Here is a 9,519-nt window from a genome sequence, read left to right as displayed (position 1 = left end):
CAACTAAAAGATTATTGTCAGCTTATCATAACTCTTAATCCTTATGCAATTCTTACAATAACATAAATAATAATCAAGAAAAAATTATTTAGAAAAAGAGAAACTTACTTCTTGTCCATGAATCGATGCTTCAAGTTGCTATTCAAAACCTCACTAATCACCGTCATGGCCTTTTTTCACATAAGAACCCCTTTACTAACAAAAGTGAAAAACAAAAATTTAGCTACACGTAACCTTGAAGCCTAACTATGCTTAAAAAAACTAGCAAAGTAATGAATTTCAACTAAGCTAGAAAGCTTTCAAAATTCATGTAATGTATTTTAGTCTCAAAATTTGCATCTTGTAAGTTTTCATGTATTTTATATGAACTTGGTTTTTGATGGTAGTCTTAATGGATGAGATTTTTTTTTTTTTTGTTTATATCAGCAAACATGCAATTAATGTTTTGAAAGAGGCTCAAGCATTTCTTAAAGTGAACCTATCAGAAATTGTTACCATTAGCATTGAAGACTATGTTACCTCACCAAGAGGTTTGAGCAAAGTGTTTGATGCTATTGGCCTAAGGAAGTTCTGGTTTCCAGTATCCCGAATGTAAAAAAATAGTGAAAATTAGCCAACGATTGATGATATGGTACAAAAGAATCAAAAGAATCCCTATTTGTACCTATCGACACTTTCTTGTTGCCTATTCTATCTAGAAGAACATAGCATGGAATAAAGTGAAGGGATATTTGGTAAAAACATATAACCAAAAAAAAAAAAAATTCATGAAAATGACATTATTAAAAAATATTATAGAAAATTTACAGCAAGTAAATAGGATATTATGCCTCGTTGACACTCTCAAGATGTAAGAAAGAGAACAACACAATGCAAATAAAACTGATTAGAGCTTATTATAACAAAAATAACAATAAATAAGGGAATAAAAGAAAGAAAATAAATATAACGTACCTAATATATTAAAAGCTTATCTCTAACTTATTAAAAATAAGAAAAAAATAAAATTGATATTATCAAATTTTAGTAGACTTAATACATATACATGATATAATCCACTTAAATTAAATCTTTCAAGGCAATATTGGTTTTCAAAGCAAAATCAACCATTAATATAGAAAGTGCAATAAGAGCTCAAAATATATGCTAAAACTCAAAACTAATGACAACAACCAAGATGAACAAAGGGAATCAATTGCTTCAACAATTTCTATGTTCAAAGTATACAAAGACTCAATGAGGTAAATGTTGTATCTTGTCATAAAACTTTTAAACTCATTTACCTAGTATCAATACTCATAAGCAATTTGCTGTAACATTTGTTTCTAAGAGTCTAAATTCATTCTTCAATATATTATTGTATATATGCATTAGGTGTATAATTACAAATCACTAACAAATAAATGAAATGAGAAGTCAAAAGTAGAAAAATAATAATTCAAAAATGTTTCAGGAGAATGTTAACATACATGAATTTTGGATGTTGTTTGGGATTTAAAAAAAAATGTATTTATAGTATTCCACACCAACCTAAACCAAGGTTCAACATTTGGTGAAGAGTCTACAAAAATTAAAAGGACACAATATAAAATTTCAACTCAATATAAAATAATATAAATTTTTTATAGAAAGTTGAGTTCGTAATTCATTAAGCAAGCACATTGAGATTGTAGACTTGAGGATAGTTGTCATCGTAATTATCGATTACATGTTCACATAAGAAATATAGATTTAATAAATTTGCTGACTGTTACATAGCAAATTTAATGTATTTACATGTGAAACAAAAATTGGTTAGATACACAAATTTAAGTCCACATTATTGTTGGAAAATATTTCCTATAATGTAATTTAAACTTAGCTCCAATGAACTTATATGAAGCAATACAAAGGACTGTCAGCTACAGTAAAACTAAATGAATTTCAAAGCTCCCATAAATGAACAACCAATATTAATGACAATGTGCACTTGTAAACAACTTAAAATCATTAGATACAATATTGTAGTAATACATTTATTTTTGTTTGAAGACTTTATATTAAGATTGTTTAAACATGAAAAGATCACAATTATAGAAAATATTTTGTTCAAGAAACACCAAATCATTAAAATTTATGTTACCATAAAAATAATTAAAAATTAAGAACATTATTGTAAACTAAAAAAACTTTAAAAACACCTAAATCTAATTCTTCACTTATTAAATAAATAATTAGAAAGAATAATGACATAAATTTAATTTTACGATTAAATACTAAAAAATTTTTAACAAATATCAAAATAAAATTTCTTTAAAAGAGATTGAAAAGTAAGCAAACTGAAAACCTTTTCATGTCGTTCAGCTAGCAAGGAGCCAGCTTGATGAAATGACTAGATTTGGTTCTTGCAATGCCTATTGGTCTCTTTCGCCCACCCACCTTTGTTCATATGTCGTGCCTCTTTCTACCTTGATATGCAACAAACTAATTTAACAATTAAAGAGGTTTATTAATTGAAAAAGTAAAAGATGCAAAATCAAGGGAAAAAACTTTGAATCAGGAAAATTTTATTTTAGACAGTAAATAACTTACAATTCAAACCCATATTCTTCTTGATTTCACATGATAATCTCTAAAAAAAAGGCTATTCAAATTTCATATTCATCTTCTAATTGAATAAGAACCATTTCATCGATCGCATTCTTCTGCTATCTTTTTCTCTGTAGAATATAATAAAATAATCTAAACTATGAAAAGAAGAGAAAGAGATGATGCAAAAATAATTGATGAAATGAAAAGAAGAGATAATGTAAATATGAGGATAAAAGGTAAGTTTATTTATTGAAAGAGAAAAAAAAAGAGATAGGTTGGGTAAGATAAAGTAGAATAGGTAAGGTTAGGGATTTAAATAGTGGTCGGGTCATGTTTTTAGTTGCATCACATTTATCGTATTTTCAGATATGATGGAAATTATTACGGTCATCGCGATCGTAAATTTTTTTTTTAATTTTACACAATTTGTTATAAAATATAATAATTATAATTATAATTATAAAAACTCTTATTTAATTATTTTAAAAACAGTTCATGACACTCTATATTTTTTATTTTTTAAAAAGATTATTCATAATTTTATTTAGATTATAATAAAGCATTCATATTTGGTTTAGCAATAAAATTTTTGCTTGAGCCAAGTTCATATTAATATTAATTCTAGACAAATCAAAATATTAACCAAACATAATATGTTAAGTACCAAGCATCCATATTTAATAAAATTACAAACTTAAAAATATAATAATTTCACATTCCATCAACTATAGTTATAAATTAATAATAATTAATCTAATAGCAAAAGAATTGACAATAATATAACTATAAAAATAACAAAAAAATTATTAAATTTCAAATACAAAATCATACATTAATAAATAGTAAAATCAAAATATAATTTTAATTTTAATTATTTTTCATTTAACTTACACAAAAAATTTTATCAAAAATTTTCACCTAAAATCCATATATATATTTCAAAAATTACAAATTTTCAAACTTATATTTAATAAAATTAAATAAAAAAAACCCACCCACCCTACCCTACCCCACTTCACTCGACACCCAATGTGTCCCACTCAAAATTTTGATAACCGAAAACCTTTGTCCTCAACTCTTTTTCGTGTCTTCTTCTTCTTCTCATTTTTTTTTCTGCATTTTTCACTTAGCCTTGTCAATGCCTACAGAGTACCTCGACCTCATCTTTCTTAGATTCTCATAAAGATCAATATTATTCTATAGAAATTTTACAAAAAAAAAAGGTAATTTAACTTTTTCTTACCTTTTTTTTTCTTTATTGTTGATTTAGGACTTGAGGCTGATTTGAATTTGAGTAATTTACGGATTAAGTTAAGGTTGTTGTCGATTGAATGATTGATAAATGATTGATAAATGATTTGATACTGTTTTCTAACTTTGTTTGACTGATTTTGAAACTGAGAATCTGATACTTGAGTTATCTTTTTGCTTTTGTTTTTGCTTTTACTCTTGCAGTCTTCTCAATTGTTTTATTTGTGTTAAAGTTTTTTTTTTTTTTTGTTTAATTTGAACCGATGACAAGAAAAATGGGGATAGTGGCAATAATGGTCCATTATTGTCGCTATTCTCCGTTACAACATTTTTTAGCAGTTGTTACTCACTGTTTCAAGCATGATTCAAATTTTCAATCACATTTTCCTCGATAGCAATGGCGGTGGTGGTGTTACTGCAATTTTGCGGTCGCTATTCCATTATAAAACCGCTAATTGAAACATAAGGTGAGGTTATTGATTATTTCAATTTAGAAAAAATCTAAATCCATACAATCATTTGGGGTGTCCTATTTTTATCCCTGCAAATTGTTTTTCCAATTACAGAAGCAAACAAATGAAAAAAAACCTCAAAATAATCCCTACAAACCTATTTTACGACATAAACTTCTACTTCATTCTTTACCATTTTCTCTTCACCTTCCCTCTGCTTGACTATTCTTTTTTTTTTTTTTACTTTAAATAAAAAAATTTGTTGTGTGAAGATGATGAGAAGTGTTTAAAGATTAAAAAAAAAATGTAAAAAGATTAAGGAAGTTACTGCCATGTGGATACTCCCATTGTTCTCATTCTCTACAAAATTCATATAATGGATATATATATATATATTTATATATTTATATATTTAAAGTAATAGCCCACACTTCATTATGAGAGTATAATAAAGGCATAATCTATGTTGTTATTAGATTGTATACTTAAACAAAATTCATGCACAACAAGAGCAATGATTAATAGCATAAATAAACAAACAAAATCAAAATCTCAAAGGATCATTTGGGGGAATTATTTAAAGCTAAAACAATTATTGTAATTATCCATATGATTAAGATTATACCTTTGGACCTCTTTCAAAAAATTGGATTTGGTCTTGAACTAGATGAAAAACTTTTAAATATTAATTAGTCTATGTAATGGATCATGCCATCCCAATACTATTTTCTAATAGGCTGTGTTGACATAATCCATAAAAGCTAAGGGTTTAGCCTACCACAGCACATACCTATAATTTCATAGGTCATGTTGAGTCAAGAATGATACTATCTTTCATGTTGAGTCGTACTTGACATAATCTATTAATAATTTTTTAAAATTTTTATTATTTAAAAAAAATTTCATCTATTATTAATAATAACATTTGGGATAAATAAAATTAAAATGAAATAAAAATGACATGTAATTAACGTCATTTAATAAAATATCTACATCTATAATGAAGGATAATATAATTTACTAAATAAAAATATTGAAATTACAATTCTAATATTTCAAAAAACACATTTAACATGTAAGAGATTATAAATAACAAAATTTTTATTCTATTTCTCATTCTCATTATTTGATAGTCCACTTATATAGTATGCTTTATTTTATGCTTGGACTTCTACATTTAACCAATCTTTATATAATATGCACATTTCGATAGCATTTGCTCTTATTTTTATCATCTTATTTTTGTTAATCACTAGTTTATTTATAAGATTTTGGTCCTACCAAAATATTTTAGTTATTTTTACTACTATTAGATTAAGTGGTAACCTTTTAGCCCTAATACTTTAATTTTTTTGACGAGTTTTTACTAATATTGTAGTTTTCATGAAATTTTTTATAAAAAGTGACATATCATATATTTTTTATGAAAGGATTATAAATCTAGCTATCAGTAATTTAAAAATTTTATAAGTAGATTTATTTAATATAATTTTATTTTTATAAATTGCTAACAAAATATCAATAGTAAATATAATTTCATCAAAAAACCAAAAATAACATGAATACAACTCATTTAGGATTGCATGCCATTTCTAGCTATAGCTTACATACTGCTTGGACTTGTGTGCCATGCCGTGTTAGTTTCCATTCCACGTATTGGAAGTTGACACTAACTCTTAAAGACTTATATCATGCCAACCCATAAATCTAAAGTCCTTAATCATAACATTGCACACATGTATGTGTTGTGCTTAACTCAATCAGATTATTTAATTATAAGTTGTTCCAAATAGGGTCCACACCATGTTGAACCATGTGGTGTAATGGGTCGCTTGACCCATTGGATACCTTTAACTTAATTCTAAACTCATACTATAAATTAATTAGTTATTTAATCCAATTATCATTTAATCAAATTTATTAGGCTAAATTTACCTTAGTCTTAGGCCATTTATTGATTTTTTTGTCTTGATAATTATATTTTCAATATTGTTTATTTTTGCACAAAAATAACGTATTAGATCAAATTTGTCACCTGTCTCAGTAAAATCTTTCATGAAATATTAAAATTTCATTATTTTTTGTTTAAAAATCAATAAATTAATTAAAATTATAATAGCGAAATTTAGTCAAACCAAAATACAATAACAAATTTCAATATGGATTAATATTATGGCAAATTTGACCTCATTATTTATTCCATTCATGCATGTATAAGATAGTGCTCTTCTTCAAGTTTCTAAAAGAAAAATTAGAGAGAATTTCAATTATCTTTGACAAACCTAAGCAACGGATTGATTCTTTTAAGTTTTAACATTCTACCTTTTTAGCCAAGCCCAACCACCTGAAACCCCATCAAACTTGGCCTGTTTCTATTGGGCTTGTCACTATTAAACAAAAAGAAGCGTGGAATCATCCTTTTCCAACAATCCTCTTTTTGGCAATAGGCTCATGTTTCTTTTTGTAACCCATTTGTTATGGGTGAAAAATGTTACCAGCCTAAAACGTTAATGGGCTTTTAATTTAATTATTGGACTTGTCTTTTGTTATTATTTGTGAGGCATGTGTTTTGGACAAAGCTCCTATGTTACTTTTAGTCCATTTTACTGTTGTTACCTTCAAAAGATGTAAAGAGAATATTTCTACGCATTCCAAAAATTTTGGAATGTAGCTGAAGGGGATTATATTCATTCTTTGGTAATTTTTAACTCTACAAGCAAGATTAAAAGATAGACACCTATCCATTTCTTTTCTAACTAGTTTTTTTATGTTTTAATATAACTTAAGGCATATATGTTATCTTGCTAACACTATTTAAAAAATCTAAAAACTCCATTATCAATGTATTTGGTGATTTTTTTAATAAAAAATATTCTCTTTCTCTTTCAACTGTCATCTTTGTCTTTTTCATCCTTTGCTGTTTTTCAGTCTCTATTTCTAGATTACTCAATCAGTATATTGATATTAGAATTGTTAAAGATATTTTATGGTAAAAAAGGTATAATAGTCTTTTTTAACAAGAAAGTAACTCACCATCAATCCAAAGTTATTTTGGTCATTAAGATTGAGTTGATGTGTTAGGCCAACCTTATTTAGAGTCCACATTAGTTCAGTCATACCTACATCCCACTTGACAACATGTGAGTGTGCTGACTTGTCATTTTCTTATTAGACGTCCTTCTACTATGTTAGGTCGAGTCGACCCTATTTGCCTTAAACTTGACTTTGAAAGCTTGGATCACCAAGATCTAGACACATTTACCCTTAGGTATAAACACCCTTTTCCATCCCAAGTATGAGCAATCAATTTCCAACTCTTTCTAGATTTCCCTCTTTCTCTCTTTATTGAACATTGACTTAATTGTCGAAGCACACATGTTGGAGGCACCATCAACCTTTATCCTTGATCGATCTACACTCTCTTATGATTTTAGGTCTTTATCTTCTAGGTCGAGTTTGACATTAACATTTTAGCGCTCTAGGCAAGGATATTTGTTCACTTAGTTGAGCTCTTAATGCCTTTGAAAAAAAGAAACTTTAAAGAGGGAGATCATACCACTACAACTAAAGTTGATACTTAGCTCTGCCAACCTAACCTAAACTGACCTATGTAAGTTACACCTACATTATAATAGTTTAAAGCTTTGACTCAATAGCTACAATCCCTCAATAAACTTATTTAAAACATAACATCTTCACAAACTTCTAAGAAACCAATAGCCATTGCCTAAAAAAACCTATAAACTTAAAAACTACCAACCTATAAGGATAACAAGGCTGACTTTTTGGCCTTATATGAAAACAAAACTCTAAGAAGTTACAACCCAAACAATACTAAAACTCAAACCACCTAAAGTTCTAAGCAAGCTATACACCTCGGAACTGTTAGAAATAATGGCTCAAATCTCATAAGAGATTTATTTGAGATTTGTTAGATATTACTTGATGGATAAGAAAACTTACAGAAAATTAATTTTAAAAGGAAATGGATTCTTAATAGGCAAATTTGACTTATGAAAAAAGAATTCTAAAAGAAAAAAGATTTTTAATAGGTAAGTTTGACTTACAGAAAAAAAATTCTAAAAGAAAAAAAATTCTTAATAGGCAAGTTTATATGGTTATTAATAGGTGAAGTTTCTGCAATGTTAGATATGAAAAAAAGATGTAAAAATGTTATAGGGCTTTTTGGGATAGACACCCCATAGAAGTGCTAGGGATTTACGTCTTATGGGTATGTATGTTTATATATTTGGGAGTAGACTAAAAGAGACTGAGAGAGTCTACATAAATATGACGAATGGGTATATATGAGTATGTATTTATTTGTGTTGAAAGTTTATACACGGGTTTGTGTTTGTTTGGGTTGAGAATACTCCATAAGACTAGAAAAGAGTGAGAAAGTCTTATGAATATTAATTGTTGAGTGAAATTGATATGGTTTGTATGTTTGTAATTCTCTACCACTAATAGATCTTTTTCTTATTCATGGATGTAGGTCAGTTAGATTGAACCACACTAACTTATTATCTCTTGTATGATTGATTAATTGTTTAACTTTGTTTTTGCTGGCTTGATTGATTAGAGGTCATTTGGCCTAATAGGTGATACCAGAATATGGTTTGAGACATGAAAAAAAGCAAGCTTAAAGGAGCTCGATTCAAGGAAGAAGTTTAAATTTGTGTTTTAAGGATTGATTTGCATGAAATATGAAGACACATAGAGAAAATTATTGTAAGACTTTCATTATAGGTAAAGTCAAGTATGTCTAGCATGAAGACAAATGATTTGATGAAATTTGAGTCAAGGTAGAGATTGTTAGGAATAATGACTCAAATCTCATAAAAGATTTATTTAGGATTTGTTAAATATTACTTGATGGACAAAAAGACTTGCAGAAGAAGAATTCTAAAGGGAAAGAATTTTTAATATGTAAGTTTGACTTACAGAAAAAGAATTCTAAAAGAAAAAAGATTCTTAATAGATAAGTTTGTATGGTTATTAATAGGTGAAGTCTTTGTAAGGTTAGGTATGAAAAAAAGATGTAACAGAGTTATAAGGTTTTGTGGGATAGATACCCTATAAGAGTACTAGAAATTTACATCTTATGAGTGTGTATGTTTGTATGTTTGAGAGTAGACTAGAGGAGACTAGGAGGATCTACATAGGTATGATGAATAGGTACATAATGGTATATGTTTGTTTTGTTAAAAAGATATACATGGGTTTATGTTTGTTTAGGCAGAGA

Source organism: Durio zibethinus, chromosome 4 (genome assembly GCF_047325235.1).
Source record: "Durio zibethinus cultivar Kanyao isolate XHJ-2024 chromosome 4, ASM4732523v1, whole genome shotgun sequence".
NCBI classification, from domain to species: Eukaryota; Viridiplantae; Streptophyta; class Magnoliopsida; order Malvales; family Malvaceae; genus Durio; species Durio zibethinus.
This window is presented reverse-complemented; position numbering follows the sequence as displayed.